This window comes from Dysidea avara, chromosome 4 (assembly GCF_963678975.1).
Source record: "Dysidea avara chromosome 4, odDysAvar1.4, whole genome shotgun sequence".
Classification (NCBI taxonomy): Eukaryota; Metazoa; Porifera; class Demospongiae; order Dictyoceratida; family Dysideidae; genus Dysidea; species Dysidea avara.
The window spans coordinates 42,622,203-42,638,789 of NC_089275.1; the positions used below are offsets into that span (position 1 = coordinate 42,622,203).

Here is a 16,587-nt window from a genome sequence, read left to right on the forward strand (position 1 = left end):
AGGCTTAAGCTGCATGTTTATATCATCACATAATTTTATGTAAGAAATAGTCTTGTAGAACTGTTTAATATGTGACCAGTGCAGGATCCTTGCTGCAATTAAAATTAAATCAAGCAATCAAAAGGTCCTAAAATTGGACAATCAAGCACCTTAGCCAGCCAATTTGTACACAAGAGTTTACAAGACTTTGCTAAATCATCAAGCAATTAAGGCACCTTTTTTGGATGAAATCAAGTACTGACCAATAATCTCCCAGTTGCAAATGGTTCTACAAGACTGTGGGTGATGACTACCCCTTGTACTGTGAAAATTTATACCAATTAATTATTTTATATTTAATTGCAATGAAGTCTGAAAAGTACATCAATAATAACAAAAAGCTACTAACAAACTCTTTGACAGTTACTACAATGCCACTTCTTTCCTTTCTTAGCTGTACTGCTAATGCAGCTCAGATGATACCACTCTTTACACTTGTTCCACAATACCATCTTGGTTCCATCATCTGTGTTTCTACAGCTGTCTGATTGCAGCAAAATAACATCTATCATGATTGTATTAGGAACTCCAATTTTCCTCTGTCTTATCACAGGAAATGGCTGGATAACACCATCTTCTAAACATCTTAGTAAGTGGTTTCTCATAACCTTTTGGTCGCACACAAAAGTGCTGGGGTTTTCAACATGAGCAAGTGCTGCACAGTATGCAGCAGCAAACACATCATAGTCATTTTCTCCAGTCTGCTTGCAAATCTTACTGTAATGTGTTTCTTTGTTATTTTTATCAATTGTGCTAGAAGTGATTTTGTGCTTTGGTGCAATGTAAAGTGCAATGAATCATATATAGTTAGTATACATCAGAACCTGGATCCATTGTAGATACTGTTATCCAGTGGTTTCCATTTACATGCAAAATTTGCACACTTCCACGCATTAAAATATTTCCTTCGCGCAATACAAAAGTGCAATCCTCAAGCCCTTTCAAATCTGGAAACTACTTCTTTAGAAGAAACTGAACAGTATTTAGTATGTTCACGTTGAGCTGAATCCTGAAAAACAGCTAAAAAATAAAACTGGATTTTTTCTCAACTGAGTTAACATTTCAGCCAATCAGATGATTATTGGTAACAGCAAAGGTGTCAACAGCAGACACGTATGGTTTGGCTCCATTACAATTTCGGGAAAGGGTCGTAATGTACAATGTGTACTTGTATGGCTTCTCCATAGGAAATGTATTGTGAAAATTTGATTGGTCGTAAATATTATGTCAAACATTTGAACATAAAGATTTTGAAATATTTTTAGCAGGCCAAGCAGTACTACGAATGAGCCAAATTTCAAGATCGTGTGTAATTGCATCCATGAGTTATTAGATGTTTTTGAGGATTCAGCTCAGCGTGAACATACTATAGATGTGTGCCCCATAACCACTGTCCATTTGAAATTATTTGCTTGTCTGTACTGTACAATGGAATCCCTTCAATACGTAGCCACAATTCAGAAAATTTGGTATCATCTGCGTCATCAATTACATCCGATGATGTAGCATGAGGTGAAGTAGGTGAGGAAGTAGCATCCTTATCAGTGATTACAATTGTTGCATTGCTTTTACAGGATTTACCAGCTGTTGAATTATCACAAAATGGTTGCTTGCATCTAAAGAAAGCTCTAACTCTTTTAGCAGCATAGAAAGTTTCTCATTTTATACTGCCATTGCTCAACGGTATCCATTACTTTCCAGTAATCAGTAATTCGTAATTGTAGGGGATCATCAGCTGCTTGTTCGAGAGATCTTTTTTCTCAAGGGCCGTAACCAATGTTATTGGTAAGAATTTTTATGAACCATTTCCCAGAAAGAGGGGCTTTCTAAAAAACCTGCTTGTTGGAAGGGTCATGACAGCTGGTTTCCATACAGGTGGGAATACTTGAAACATCATTCAAATATCTATCACTGTTACTATAGAGATCATGATAAGTAGGATCATTTGGTGCCACTGTTGAAATGCTATTCTCCTGGCTGACATTGGACACTGGTAAAACGTTATTTCTCTGGCTGAAATTTGACACTGTTGAAACGCTATTCCCCTGGCTGGCACTTGACATTGACAAATTTAGGAATGATTGAATAAATTTTATTTTAGATCCACCAACAGCATTGTACTTTTTAGCACAGGATTTGGCATGCCGATAAAAATTGGAACAAATACATGAATTTTTGATTTGATGCAAAGTCATCATTGTTCCACAAAAGACACCTAATTGAGACATCATGCAAGTTTCCCAATTCTTCTGATGTAACATTTAGTGTGTAATCCTCACCTTCTTGCAAATTACAGCAATCATCTTTTTGTTCTTTGTTCACTAATCCACTTTCTCACACAAAATCTGATTTGTTTATAAATATCAGTAACTGACAAAGTATTAGATTCTGAACAATCAGGGTCAATCCGGGGTATCTTGCATGCCGATTCTGGTTCATTGCTTCTTTTACGGTTAGGCTTACTATTGTATGATCTTTTTAGCTGTCGTATGTCCTTTACAAAATTACAATGCAAAGTCTATGCCCAGGTGGAAATTCAAAAGCATAGTTGCTGGGAAGGGGTTATGATCTGAGCTGGTGGAATATTTCTTCTGAATAAATTTCTCAATTTTTTCAATATGATTTCTCACTAATGTCCATCTCCGAAATAACCTCAATTTCATCAAATCCTGATGCTTTAAAACAATTTACAATATATGATGGTAGCTTCTGCTCTATAGTACTTTGGTGGTGTTGCTCTCACCTATTTGTTGATCACATTATAAAATTTTCCAAGTCACAATTACTATGCATATGTACCTGAATTTATCAAATCAGAAGAAATACACAATCTCGATGAAGAAGGCTCATTATGTGGTGATTCACATATCTGAAAGAAAACATTCATAAAACATGATCCTAATTTAAAAGTATCGTTATATAGACAAAAATGATCACACATTGCAAGTTTGACTTGAAATTATTAGCAAAGAATTGTAATTGTAATTATAAAGATAATGGTTTCCACCTACACATCAATAAACACTTGTACCACTATATTATGTACTGTAGTACTGTCCTACCAACTGGCCCCTCAAGCAACATAGTCTCACATAGCTACTGTAGTAACAACCTACAACTGGAGCGATGTGAGCACAATGAACTTGATGAAAGAGATGATATACAGATCAAAACTCATCTCCTATATAGTTTGTAGACTCACACAAAATAGGCATGCTAAATTGTAACTAATGTAGCTATAGTACTATTAGAGATTGTATAATTATTGTCTCCATATTGAGCTCTATGTTAATGCTTTGCTCAAGTGTTAGTTCTATAGAGTTAACCAAGAATTTAGCTATCATTTCAAATATTACATTTACATATATGTAAATAGAGTTTTACCTGCCGTGTTTGCCTCTTTCATTGTTATTGGCTGCTTGTAGATCACATGTATAATGTAATAGTGATGTTCCCTGTATGGCTCCACAATCGAATTTCACATGTTAGGCTATATAAGAATTTGAGTAAACGGTGTAGCGTCTTGCCACCTATTAGGTGAGGTGTCGTAGTGGCCTTAGCCACCGGCACTTGTGCAGTGTAATACAAAACTGCAGCCAGTGCAATATAAATATATTGCACTGCGGTCAGTGCATTATAAGTTATAGTGCACTCGCTGTGGTTAGTGCAGCAATGCTATATATGAATTATAGCACTCACGGTGCCTTTGAACTGCCCATGTAGAGCGGTACATATATATATATATATATATATATATATACATTATAATATATACACACATAACACGTAACTCACTAATGTGGTGTTGACAGCATAACTGTTTAGTCACTCCCTCTGTGACATCTATGAGATCATGCTCCCTCACTGACATCATACCTGCACCTGGGACATACATAGGAGGATATAGCTGATTACGATGATGTCCAATTCAAAGATACAATACACTTTGACTCATTATATTAAACGACATGACCATAGGCTTAGTGTAGTTGCTAAGTTTTAACAGTTTACAGTTGATAAACATCATATAATCAGTAATATAATTATTTGGGAAATGTATAGATAAATATTCCTACCCACCACGAGAACAACAACTAGATTTGAATAAGTGAGTAATTTATAGTCCTAACTACTTAACTTAATATATTTACTGTCTCAATAGCAAAGTAGGTAGGCTTAATGTAGTAGAAAATCTTAAAACTAAAAAACTGGATTCAACAATTACAATTTTTCTGGCCTAATGTATTTCGCAGACTGGACTCACGGACTGGACTCACGCACTGAGCTGGAAACAACTTTTAAACAATAATCCAGGAATTATCCATCTCTTGCAACACTGGAGACACCATTATCGCGTTACAACTGCTGATACTGCTCTTCCTTACAAGTTAACAAACTAGCGCTTGCTAATTTATTAGAATACACTTACGATACACGAGTACTAGCAGTGATAAAGTGTGATAGAGGCTATTGTTGTAGCTCAGCTGTTTTTCCTTTGTTGCTCCAGTACTTAGCACTGGTGTTAGGACTGTAGTGATGAGTCAGTTTATTTGCATAGCCCCATCACCTCGCTGGGCAGTGCCACCTATAGCTACCCTGCTAAGAATTATTACTGGCTCATCTCTAAAACCCTAGCACTAGTGCTAAAGCAATAAAGGAAAAACAGCTGAGCTACAACAATAGCCTCTACCATGCTTTATCACTGCTAGTACTCGTGTATCGTAAGTGTATTCTAATTAATTAGTACACCGCTAGTTTGTTTACCTGTAAGGAAGAGCAGTATCAGCAGTTGTAGCTCGATAGTGGTGTATCCAGTGTTGCAAGAGATGGATAATGCCTGGATTATTGTTTAAAAGCTGTTTCCAGCTCAGTGTGTGAGTCCAGTCCGCGAAATACATTAGGCCGTATAAAATACAGGGTTGGTATTCTGTAGTTGTTTCAACTATCAGGTGAGTGTGCCTAGAGTGATATACATCACTTACACCACAACTGTGTCAGGTTTTGATAATACATACATCATTTTCCCTCGGTCTTGTGGCCCTTGTGCTTTAGGTATCAGGGGCGGATCTAGGGGGTGGGCTTTGGGGGCTGAAGCCCCCCCTCCTTCAATTTTAGGTTTTACTTGATCAATATGCTGAGGATTATAATGAAATTTTGTTTTAGCATAATTATATGATCACTAATAATAGAAATACTCATAAACCACCTTATAAACATCTTTCCAAGGTATTATCAGTGGATTTATGCTAAAGGTTATGCAACAAAGACCCGGATCAGCATTGGAAGTGTACAAGATCGAGATACTCTAATAGAACAGTCACCTAACTACTCTAATAGAACATTCAACGTAAGCATAAAAGTTGGTTCTGTTATGGAATTTTTCCAAATCTGCGTGTGCCTATACATACAATGGAGTGCATTGATCTGTTTAAAAGGCTTGTTCATCTACTTGTTTAGTAGTTATTACCGGTACTGGTATACTTAATTCAGGTACGCAATTTCCATTGAAAATACTCTCAGATTCAATCTCGTATCATTCAAATTTCAAAATTTTCCAGTTTCAACACTATCATGCATGCAATTGTGAGAGGGTGCATCATGTGCTTGGTTGTCTGAACCTACCCAAACCTTTCCATTAGCAAATGCTGCTGAGAGCATCTAAAGGTAGTATATAATACCTACAGGCAGAAAATATGCATTTTATGTGGAAATGTCTCCAAATTAGCATCTATTTTTCAAAAATTTCCTGGGGAAACATGCCCCCAGGCCCCCCTAGTTCCAGCATGCTGGGAGGTGTGCAAAACACACCTCCACCCAAGAGATTAGTACCTTGAGTTAGCCCCCCCCTTATAAATCCTAGATCCGCCCCTGGGTATATGTATCAGTAAAATCCCAAGTCTTGCGTGCCAGCTAGGCGGTTTGTGTTGGGACACAAATAAACTGTCTGGTCACTGTTGCACACATACTGTGACCACTACTAGAATGTTGGCAGAACCAATCAGATCGCTTCGCAGACTCCACGATGAAATAAATACCAATTATTTAAAGTCTTAGTCTAATAAAGGACTCAACCTAGATTACAGACTTCTTTTGCAAACGTTTAATAATACCATGGGCTTAGGATCTTTGTTTCTCTAGTATAAAGCTCTTAAAGCATCAGTAAAGGAATGAATATGGTTTCGTGAAATGGTGGAGTTGTCAAGGAACAATGTTTCAAATATATCACCAAGATATAACCAGTATAATTTTAGCTTTATTCTGCTCACAGAGGTGACTGGAGCAATTATTACATCATCCATAATAATTTATTGTGATGTAATTTAATTACATTCCAATGGGTTCATGGAAAGTGTGCAACAGTGTCCATGCGGTTTATCTGTTGCCCCCACACAAACCGTCTGGCACATGAGGCTATAAAATCTCTTACAACTTTGGTATAACTATTACACGATACCACTGTATGTGTGAGAACTATAGAAAAAGGTACCTTCCTTAAACACAAAGAGGATAAAAATTGAAGATGGAATTACAGTTATTGGAGGCACTTTTTCATCCAATGTTTATTTTCCACTGAAGCAATCACTTGGTCAGTCACACAATAAAATCAAAGACTTGACACTGGGTACTGACCATAACATTTAACACCTCATAGTAAATTCTGGCCACTACTATGGTACTTAATTGTCAAAGGAATTCACATCTCCTAGCAACCATGGGGAATTATTGCTGGTAGTCAGCACACTTGGCTTACCACATGACCACCACTTCAGTACCCTGACAGATAAGTCAACACGTTTGCTTTTTGATATGAAGTATATCTTGAGAGTGTAGCATTATCATGTAGTGTGTAATGATGATACATACACTAATGCTATACACAACATGTACTGATGATACATACACTAATGCTACACATGTGATACACACAACATGTACTGATGATACATACACTAATGCTACACATGTGATACACACAACATGTAATGATGATACATACACTAATGCTACACATGTGATACACACAACATAACACATTATAGTAATGATGGATACACTAATGGTACAGACATGTACGAACAGTGCATTGAAGGTCAATTTTACCCACAGGTGCTGCCTACCACATGCAATGAATATGACAGGCCTGGCTGGAAAATCTAGCACATGAAGTATATTGTAACTGACAGAGGTGCTTTGACCCACCAATTAATCCCGGTGTAGAAACTAGAAACCTGTTTGCAAAACTTTACGCATGCTTAACTTTCCCTGTTTATGGATCTCCAAGTTATCAGCTACCATGCTAGCAGTATCTACTCAGTGAACCAGCACCGGGACAACTGTGTGCTATGAGTATGAGCAGAGGGACAGGACTAGTAACCCACAGAAGGCTGTACAATGTCTCACAGGTTGATGCTCTAACTATTTCACTATGTTGCCTTGCATGCACATCCCAGACCCACATGTATACCCACTATATATAAATACAGTAAGAGCTGGTGCTTTAGTTCTAGATATATGTAGACAATGTATCCCTTGCACAGTTCATTACCAATTTTGCCACCATATTACCGGTGGCTATAAAAAATAAAAATAGCTTGGTCAGCAGATAAACATGTGATTTAAGTGATTAGTGTTAGGACACCAGATGGTTACTTTTATAACAGGTCCTGTTGTGTGTGATTGTGGGTTATAATTTTGATAATTAAGAAACTTTTTATCGACAATTTTCAATCGCCATTACTAGAGGAGGTCATATACTGGTTATACCTTAACACACGCAAAAAATTTTTTTTGGAGGGAATGCGTGACTACACATTACATGTATGAATGGCAGGATAACATTTTTATTATTTTTTATTAAGGCTCTACAGCACAAGTGCTGAAAGTCAGTAGGACACCTGGTCCTACAGCTTGTTTAAAGTTGTTACAGAAAGTATGTTTGAAAAGGTGGAGAAAGGAGAAAAAATCCATGACTATCTGGGCGGCCTCGAACCTGTAGCCATCCGATTAACGTTCAAATGCTTATAGGAGTCATGACTCATTCAGCCTAAAGCTATAAACATTGGTTAAAAATGTTCAAGGGCTACTTGGCAAAGTTTAAATCAACACTGTAACTACAAAGGTTTACTTGTTATGAAGCATTGGAGGATAGCAAGGGTGTTCCTGTGATAGTGTATTCTTGCTGCATGTTTATTTTCGATTGTGGGTTAAATCACATTAGTTATGTATGACCTGATACAGAATTTAATAGTGTTGCAGGTTGATAGGAACAACTACCATCGAGTTATTGATCCTTTTATATATTAAAAGACCTTCACTGACACATAGACAGTAGGCATTTGCCACCCCAGTAAAGACCAGATGGTACCCATTGATGTTACAACTGGGTGGACTGCTTTCCCAGTTGGCACAAGATCCGTATTTTAACAGCTGGATAGACTGTACCACACACATGCATGTACACATTCATGCACACACGCAACACGTATGCGCACACACACGCAACACGTATGCGCACACACACGCAACACGTATGCGCACACACACGCAACACGTATGCGCACACACACGCAACACGTATGCGCACACACACGCAACACGTATGCGCACACACACGCAACACGTATGCGCACACACACGCAACACGTATGCGCACACACACGCAACACGTATGCGCACACACACGCAACACGTATGCGCACACACACGCAACACGTATGCGCACACACACGCAACACGTATGCGCACACACACGCAACACGTATGCGCACACACACGCAACACGTATGCGCACACACACGCAACACGTATGCGCACACACACGCAACACGTATGCGCACACACACGCAACACGTATGCGCACACACACGCAACACGTATGCGCACACACACGCAACACGTATGCGCACACACACGCAACACGTATGCACACACACGCAACACGTATGCGCACACACACGCAACACGTATGCGCGCACACACGCAACACGTATGCGCACACACACGCAACACGTATGCGCACACACACGCAACACGTATGCTCACACACACACAAAACACGTATGCGCACACACACGCAACACGTATGCGCACACACACGCAACATGTATGCGCACACACACGCAACACGTATGCGCACACACACACACACACACACACACACCGAGAAGTGTTAAGATGTCTCAGTGTGTGTGTGTGTGTGTATGTCTAACACCAGAGAATCTAACATCGAAGAAGTCTAACACTGAAGAGTCTACACCAATAGTGTTTTCATGGTCTTCAAATGAAGTGTGCCTCATATCTAACCAGTGATGTCAACTACACAGGTAGTATACTGAGCACATGTTTGTGGAGTTTACATAGTGACACGGCAGGATTGATGGAACATATAGAGAATAACTGTTATCTGTTTGACATGATACTAACCACAACAGGTTTCCTTTGTGCATAAGTGAGGAAAGACTGAGCTACAAGCTGAAGAACGCTGGTAAAATATACAAAAATTGTGGTGTAGTTGTTAGCTTAGTAATATTGCTTCATAGCTGTTAAGAAAGGCCATCAAACTGTTCAAAAACTGTAGTGGAAGGTATAGGAATTAATTAGGCCAAGATATGGGCCATTCAGGTATCAAAACTGGCTTAAATGAAAGGAAATTCACAACACAGGTCTTTATGCAACACATTGAGCTGTACAGCCACATACAGCTACCCCCAGGCTGACCAGAGCTCCATTAAGGCCCCACTCCACACGTACAGATTGCCAAGCCCATCACTGGGCTCGGGAAAAGCAGCCAGCAAAAGGAAACCACTCAAGTCTAGCTGATCTATATTTATGTGAAATTTAGTTTTATTCATATAACTTTGAAATTTAAACATGGCTGCTGTGAACCAATACTACAAAATAACTTCCTAATCAGGACGCCATACCAAATCATTACCAGTGCGTATACTTGAGTACAGGCACAATGAAGCAAACCTTTGGAAACATGGTTCAAAGGCATGACCATACCTCTCAACTATCGCGCCTCTGGCGTGATTATCATGATTTGAGATGCGATTTCACGTCTAAGATATTGAATCTCACACCTACAAGCTATGTAGCTTAACTTCCACAAAAACGTTCAGTATTAGAAACAAAAAAGGCTATAAATCTTTGGATATTTATGTAGCTGTACAGTTTGTATCACATGATTATTCTCATGTGATTCCTGGCATTTAAAAGAGGAAATGGCTCTGGATCAGACATATGTGTGGGATAATAATCTATGGATCATAGCACTCATGACTGGAGACAACAGAGTAAGATGTAAAATAAAAGAGTACTGAACAGAATGTTTCAACGGCCTGGCACCTACAAGTGTTACTTAAGTTGTGCTGGGCCATGTGTCATAGCGATCACATGATGCCATGGATACACCACAATACGAAACAGAACAAGCGACTATGTGTGAAAAGATGGTGATAATCCAGTGCCTTAAAAGGACAAAGTGTGCTACCAGAATTCGATGGATACGCCAGTGTACTCAACTAATTCTAGTGTGTGGCATAGCAGATGGTGGCAGACAGATACAATTAATGGTAACTAAGCCTGCGTAAACAGGTGGATAGATACATCATAGGTGCACAACTACACATTGTCAACTTATGGACACATTTTATGTATGCTGTGCTTGTTCTCTCCATCAGGTTGCACGGGATGGATGGCAGAGCTTTGTTGTTCTCACGCCTCATGTACATATAAGGGGTAGCACTTCCATACCATCATTTATTGCATTTGCGACCGGGATCAAGATTTAATCAAGTGATCAAGGAGTATTATTTTGCAGTGATCAAGGCGGCTGCAAAAGTGGCACCTTTGAAAGCTAACTTTGGGAAACACGAGAATTTACTAAACTTTTACGGTTGACGATCAAGAATCAAGGCTCTTGGAAAGATGAAATCAAGTGATCAAGGCAATATTTTGGCAATCAAACTTCTTGATCCCGGTCGCGAGCGCATCAATTGGCAGTATGGAAGTGACTACAGTATGTTCATGTTGAGCTGAATCCTCAAAAACATTTAATAACTCATGGATGCAATTCAATTGGCGGTATGGAAGTGACCATAGTTGAGCTGAATCCTCAAAACAATTTAATAACTCATGGATGCAATTACACACGATCTTGAAATTTGGCTCATTTGTAGTACTGTTTGACCCGCTAAAAATATTTCAAAATCTTTTTTGTTAAAATATTTGACATAATATTTACGGCCAATCAAAATTTTCAAATACATTTCCTATGGGGAAGCCATATAAGCACAGTGTCCATTACAGCCCTTTCCCAAACTTGTAATGGAGCCAAACCGTACGTGTCTGTTGTTGACACCTTTGCTGTTACCAATAGAGCAGTTTCAAAACCATGGTAACCAAAAATTACGCAATGGACCACACCCAAATCGCCATGTTTTTGTACCAGATTGCTAGATGTTGCAAGTTGAATTCCTCGCTAAATCCATTCCAAGACTTATTAATACGTGAGTAAAATAGATGCCAGTGATAGAATAAAATGTGCAGGTGAGTTATTAGGCATTAAAAGATACGTACTGCCTCCCAACAGGGCAGTTTCGAAGGAAAGAGAAATGCGTAAAAATGGATTTGGCCAAATTACGACCTATTCACCGCCCAAAGGTGGTTAAAACTAGGGAAAACTTACAGTATACGTCTTTACCCAGCACCACAGCAGCGTACAGCCACATCCAGCTATCCCAGGATTAGCCAGAGCTCCTGAAAGGCACGAGACCGGTAATGGCGTACTACCAAACTGTGATAAAACGCCAGAAAAAGAAGACTCTTAGTGGTGAATTTTGCTAGAGTTAAGTTTTATTGTCGAAATCAACCATCAGTTAAACTTTAGCGGTCTTATTTTGCTGTCTGCTTTTTCACACGAAGTGGGAATCCCAGCACATGAGCGATTCTGGCTAACTCGGGGATAGCTCGATGTGGCTGTACGATGCTGTGGTGCTGGATAAAGACCTATACTGCAGGTTTCCCCTAGTTTTAACCACCTTTGGGCGGTGAATAGGTCGCAATTTGGCCAAATCCATCTTTACGCATTTCTCCTTCCTACGAAACTGCCCTGTTGGGAGGCAGTACGGATCTTTTAATGCGTAATAACTCACCTACATACTTTATTCTATCACTGGCATCTCTTTTCCTTACGTATTAATAATCTTGGCATGAATTTAGCGAGGAATTCAACTTGCAACATGAAACAGTCTGGTACAAAAACATGGCGATTTGGGTGTGTCCATTGCATAATTTTTGGTTACCATGGTTTTGAAACTGCTCTATAATCATCTGGTTGACTGATATGTTACTCGGTTGAAAAAAAAATTCATTTTTAAATTTCAGGATTCAGCTCAACGTGAACATACTATACCACTTGACATATAAATCACGGCATGCCGCCCACGCATAGATTCTCCGTTTGTATAACAATGTGATCTTATGTGAATGCAGTGTTTAATTGACATTTGTACTACGTAACTCGTACGTATAGTGACACCCTAGTCTCAAGGGACCTCTCATTGGGTATCAAGTAAACATGTACACGAGAGACGGTAGGGCTTACAGCACCATTAAAAAATACGTTATCACATTAAACTTACTACTATTTTGTTATTCCTTCTCACACTGTGGCTTTCTCCTACTGCCGCTGTACGTACTGTTCCTCGCGAAGTTCTCGTACAGCGTCGTACTGTTCTTCTTTTTCCGAGTCTTTTTCCAATGCGCTTAACGTAAATAATTCACCTTTGTGCGCTTAGCCTTAGTGAATGAGGAAGAGATCGTGCATTTTTTACGCATGCGTACTACTACTTTAGCTTAAATACCACTTAAAATGAATAAATTTCGCAGTTATTAACTCTGCAATTATTAGAATTATATAGCTTCGTCTATGTAATCCACTACCGAGATATGAGCTATTGTGTGACAGCGTAGCTAGTTTGTGCCCACATGTCACATGCATGCCCTGTTTTTTTGCAGGCCCATGCACTCACATACTTTAAAAAGCTAGCTAAAGATTGCAGTCACATATTACTAGAAACGCTACAGGAGGCGGCAGAAATTGTATGCATAGCTAACTACTCGGCTATATACTGAGTAGCTCGGTTTAGAGCTAGTCCTGTGGTCCTCTTTCTGAACTGATAGCTTTTTTGCTGGTGCCCCTGTAGCTGAGTCAGTGCAATGTATCCCTCGAGCATAATGGACCTTCCAGCAGAGTTGCTGGTCTTAATTATTTCGTTTCTGGGTCCACGTGATGCAGTAAAGCTTCGATACGTCTCGAAAAGTTTACGTGTTTTTACTGGAGTTCCTTCACTGTGGAGAAAGTTGGTGTGGCCTTATTATGACAGTCGTGAAGAAGCCTCAGTCATTGAATTACTGCAGGAGTGTGGAAAGCACATTAGATTGCTATCGTTTACTAACTGCATTGTGTCATTAAAGTTGTATTTGATGTTGATGAATTGTGCAAGCGTCATAGATCTCACCCTACTAACAGAAGCACCATTGATTGAATACCAACTAGAGGAGATTTTGCAGCATCTCAAGCACCTAAAGAAATTAGCAATCACGTGGTCAGGAATGAAGTACCCGGTTAATTCGGTACTGAATTCACAACTAGCTGAACTTACACTCCAGTTGCCACCAAGACCATATAATCTCTGTGATATTTGGGAGCATTGGTTAATGGCGTGGATGAATACTGGGTATAAGCCACAAAATGTTAATATTGTGCATACTACTTATGGTCAATGCCGGTATGTGCATCGAGAAGCTTTGTTGAGTCTGTTAAAATGGTGGTCAGATCATTTCATGAGAAAGCCTCACAGGCCACCAACTGGATACGTGGCACACTTTAACCTGTATGACAATTACAAAGCACCTTTCAACCTTTTCACTACTCTGCCAAGGTATCATATAAAGATTGGTTTGACTCTCTCAGTGAGAGTCACAGAGTCCCACTTCAACTCGCCTGAAGGTGTGACTCCAATGTTTCAGTGTTGCTTCATTTTAAAATTTAATCACTGTAGCTGCAGTGATCACAGGTGTAAATGTAAAATAGCAAGTGCTTCAGCTGATGAGAATATAATATCATATGTCCGTGCTGATCTGCGCCGTAGTGGAAAAATAATTATGGGTGGTAGTGGTGTGTTATTCCAAGATATGCAAAACATCATAGACAAAGACCTAGAGCAAATAGCTCTTCTGCTCCCCAACCTGCAAGCAGTTGACTTGGGCTTTTATAATTTATGTTTGGATAACCTCGGAGGTCTTCGTGCCATTGTTGATAATTGCCAAAGTCTCAAACGCTTGAACTTGACAAGTACACATGTTGAATCAGTTGATCCAATAGTACTGTGGGAAATTCTAAGTGGTGCAAAGTTGACACATCTATCAGTAGAACATTGTCATTTAATTGCGTCAACCAATGCTGATAAGGAACAAGAGATGATTATCTTGTATCAGAAGTTTCAAACGTTGCAAGCGATAGAAGTTTACTTAAACAGCAGGTGTAGTGTATGTAAGAATTCATCTGGAAAAGGTTTGCAATCTCTTTCCTATTTTTCATCGCTTCAATATTGCCGACTGCCCTACAGTAATTATTCCTGTTTCGCTATTTCTGTTTTCTGGGATGTTTTCAACAGCTGTACGCAACTAAAATGTCTTATAATACATAGTATTGGTTATAATTCAATGCTATCTGAGTACTTTGAAGGTTTAGCCTTATCAGAATACAAAATTAATAATGTGGAGCAATTGTTTTTTCATGCAAGTCATGTCATTATTTCTGATGAATTTATGAAATCAATTTCAGCTCATGGCAAACTAGTTCATGTAGTTTTGCATGTATCAGCCATCACTAAAAATGGTATTGAAATCTTAATAGAAAACTCTCCTAAACTGATAGAACTGCACATTGATTCATCTTTCTCTAATGGAGGTGACCTGCCAGCTTTGAAGGCTGTTCTTAAGCAGAAGTATTGCAATCGAAAACTGTTCACTGCAGGCTACTTTGAAATAACTTACAACACTGAGTCAGGTCTTCAATATTTTTATCAATACAAAGAACAGAATACGGTCTTTTTCCCATTATGGTGAAGTTTGAATCAAACGCCATTGTATAGTTAGTTGTATGTTTATGTATCTATGTGTGAATACATGTGTGTGCATATTGACAATGTGTTAGCTATCATTAAATATCTTGTTGCAATACCATTAATTGAGTGATTTATATATTTAGTGTTAGGCCAGTTGACAATGCCTTTCTTTCCTGGCTAAGAAAGCAAGTATATACATGCAAGTTCCAACCACACACATACAGCCTTGCAGAACATTACAAATGCATGCAAGCACAAATAAAGAATGTTCTTTCAGAATACCTTTAACTAGTTACAATGCAACAAAACAGACCGTTTCTGGTCAAGTTCACATCTAATTATTTTGACCATTACTAGCAGATTTGATATTGTTTATGCATTAGATTATATGTAATAATGTTATAGAGGAAAACTGTGGTGATTTGCTACAAATCTGCCAAAATTTAATCCATTCACCAATTGCTAAAGATTGAGCTTGAATTCACCAAAGTTTATTTTGCCAACTGATTATATAATAGTATTATTTGCACCTAGGTCTGGTGTACGCTCAAAATTTAACCTATTAGCTATTATGCTTTTGAGCAGTGCTAAAAAATTCAGCCTATTATGCTCAAAATTATGCTTTCAAAAAAAGATTATGATTGAGAAATGACTATCTAATCAAGCTGTAAAAAAAGGTGTGGCCCCCAAAAAGGCCATGGTGAAAAAAGATGTGAAATCCAAGGTGGCGGCCAAGAAATGGCTGTGATGGTAGGTTAATGGTAAAAAATTTAATAACGACGATCAGGTGAATTTGATGCCAAGATCAAGTGGCACAAAATTCACCTGAATTGTCGTTATTAAAATTTTTACCATTAATCTACCATCACAGCCATTTCTTGGCCTCCACCTTGGGTTTCACATCTTTTTTCACCATGGCCTTTTGGGGGCCGCACCTTTTTTTACAACTTGGCTGTTTTTGATTAGATATCACTTCTTTTTGTATTTGTATACTGCAAAGCCAGCCCCTGGCTGGCTTTGGGGCTTTTTTAACCCATGTGTTTTTTTTATTTACCACAGGAAGAAGAAAAGAACTTACAGAAGATTTTTAATACTTCAATTATTTTTGATTTTATTAGTAATTATACAAATTATATACATATATTTATTACATGCCCATTATTCCCCACAGGATATTTTTTAGCAGCTGATCTCTCTACTGGGTGACTTAAAATATAGCTGAACTATATACAGGATGGTTTCTTTGTAGCTGAACTCTCTACAAGATAAATTCTTCTAGCTGATTTCTCTACTAGGTGATTTGTTTCTAGCTGAACTCTCTACAGGTTATTTGTTTGCAGCTAAACTCTCTACATCCATGATGGTTTCTTTGTAGCTGAACTCTCTACAAGGTGACTTCTTCTAGCTGAACTCT

At 38.6% G+C, this 16,587-nt stretch overlaps 1 long non-coding RNA gene across 1 annotated transcript; it reads right to left on the reverse strand.

Annotated features, from left to right (window-relative positions):
* Window positions 1–320: 320 nt before the first annotated feature.
* Window positions 321–12,822, reverse strand: LOC136252229 (uncharacterized). The gene is made up of 4 exons (XR_010699423.1): window positions 12,684–12,822; window positions 3,835–3,921; window positions 2,839–2,908; window positions 321–2,782 (listed from the first exon to the last, which is right to left on the reverse strand). It is a non-coding gene; the product is annotated as an uncharacterized lncRNA (long non-coding RNA).
* Window positions 12,823–16,587: the final 3,765 nt, after the last annotated feature.